Raw genomic sequence first — 2,311 nt, 5'->3', positions numbered from 1 at the left:
ATCTGCAGGCAGATCCCACACTATAAGTGTTGGGGAACTGGTGTAAATTCCTGCTTCCATTCTCGTCCTGCACAGACATGCCCAGCGGAGAATCCTGAGAGAAACTTCACTGGATTTCTGGGTTTGCACTGGATTAGGTAACAGGTAATGAGACCGATTTAGTTAATAGTGAAATGATAGAAGACCATTTATGTAACAGAGGTCACAATTCACAGTAGTGTTTGGAAGGGAGAAAAGTCGAACGGCTACAGAGCTCCGATGAGAAAACTAATTAACCTGTTAAACCAACAGGCAGAGCAGGAGTTCAGAAAGGAATTCTGTGTGAAACTACCCCTCTACGGGACAAGTATCTTGGTTGCCAAGGGATGACTAGAAGTGAAAGTGAAAGCTACTGCAGATCCCGGCGACTGAGAGATGCAAAATAAGGCAAAAGCTGATCAAACAAATTGTAAGAGCTACAACAGGGAACCCACAAATATAACTTGTGGGCAATATCAAAATCAACACAAAAATAACGACAATAGTAGGAACAGAGATTACTGTGGTAATATAATTAACAAAGTTTAGCAGGAATTGGTCAGTGAACAAAAATCAATAACAGTTTGTCTCTGTCATCCTCCCCACATCTCTGGGAACAGAGATCCCTCCTCTCCTCTGCCGTAACTCCCCCGATTCTGAAAGAAACAGGACGGACTGATTGACATGAATTCCCGTTTCTTTGACACATATCCTAAGGCATCCCGTGCAAATCCACAGGAAAAGAACAGCATTCCAGACATCCCAAAAATCTTGTGTAAGTAACATCACAGCAATAAAGAAAATAATGGCACAAAAGCTCAGCAAACCCGCGCCCCCCCCCCACCACCCCGACCCGATGGTCTACATCCCAGGGTTGTAAAGGAATTGGATGAGGACACTGCAGATGTGTGAATGAAACCCTGGGGCGGTGTGACACCTAGCGGGGAGCTTCGGCATTGCAGGTCGGCGGCCAGCGAAGCTGCTTCCATTTTAGGAAGATATGTAGATAAGGAGGGCGAAAAGAAAGCATGAAAAGATGAAAAGTAACACCAGTTTAAAAGGAGAGAAAAGGCAAAGTATGAAGCTATATGTTTGTCTAGACTCTTTTGTGGGTAAGTACAAACAATGTACGGTTTGACAATGCGGCTCGTGTTGATATTAAGGAGTGATGCATGTGGTTGGCTGGGTGAGCGGGAGGCAGGTAAAGCATACTTACCTGGCAGGGAACCGTCGGTGATCAGGAGGGCCGAGGTTCCAGGACGAGGCTATCCCATTGCACTTCGGGTGTGCTGACGCCTGCGATGTCCCCAAATGCGGGATACTCGACTGCATAATTTGTGGTAGTGGGGGACTGCGTTCGCGCTCTCCCCTGGTCATTAATATAAGGACAGAACTAATTGAGCGTTTGCAGTGCTCCGTGTTCGGTACTGTAATATCTTAACTACATGCACTATGTCTAATTTGTTCACTCGTGTCCTCGCTATAACACGACGTGTCATTGTTTCACGACGGCAAGATGTGCTGACAGCTTTAATCACGTCTTCAAGAAAAAGCTTTTCGAGTTGTTTTTTTTAGGCTGTCAGAATTCTGATATTATAGCTGTTAATGGAAACATGGTACTTGGATAGGGGAGGTTGAGAGGGATACCAGTCAAAAGCAGGCAAATGAGATTACCGTTGGCCTGGAGCAATTGAGCCAAAGAGCCAGTTTACCTGCTGTTTAACTCTACGAATGTGTGAAAAGTGAATTTGTAACAGGCGTGAGGGCACGGTAGAAATCTAAAGCTGAGGTACTTGCCTCGTTCCGTCCCCAACCTCTAGCACCAGCTTGCTGCTTGTGACGAGGAGAGGAAGGATTGCAGTGGGACAAACACACCCTGCGCTCGGAATCGGGAGGCAGGACTGTCCGAAGAGGGGCAACATGTTGGAAATATAGCGGCTACTAGGGGATTCTCTAATTCAGGGAGTAGATCGTATTCTTTGCGCAAGTGGTTGGGCATGTTTGCTTTCTGGTAACGGAACGTCCTAATTAAAACGAAAAGGAATTTGGAAGGAGTTGAAATGTTGTTGCTCCGGCCCATATTGTGACCAGAGTTGGTGTTCAATTATCGCACAAGGCCTGAGTTTCAGAGTTATTACCCGGGCGACTCGCGAATTGCCGGAGCAACAAACGGGTGAACAGGGCAGACACGTGGCGAAAGGGCTGATGTGGGAAAGAAGTTTTCCATTTCTTGGGACTGACCCTGGCACCAGTATTGGGATTGCAAAGGACTTCACTATCAGGATGGGCGTCT

At 46.5% G+C, this 2,311-nt stretch overlaps 1 non-coding gene across 1 annotated transcript; it reads left to right on the top strand.

The window, feature by feature from the left end:
- The first annotated feature begins 1,226 nt into the window (after positions 1–1,226).
- LOC127586164 (U1 spliceosomal RNA) lies at positions 1,227–1,390 on the top strand. Its single transcript, XR_007958664.1, has one exon. It is a non-coding gene; the product is annotated as a U1 spliceosomal RNA (small nuclear RNA).
- The last annotated feature ends 921 nt before the right edge of the window (positions 1,391–2,311 follow it).

The sequence above is a fragment of the Pristis pectinata genome, chromosome 34 (genome assembly GCF_009764475.1).
Source record: "Pristis pectinata isolate sPriPec2 chromosome 34, sPriPec2.1.pri, whole genome shotgun sequence".
NCBI classification, from domain to species: Eukaryota; Metazoa; Chordata; class Chondrichthyes; order Rhinopristiformes; family Pristidae; genus Pristis; species Pristis pectinata.
The sequence above is the reverse complement of the archived record's forward strand: the minus strand, read 5'-3'. Positions and strand labels throughout refer to the sequence as shown.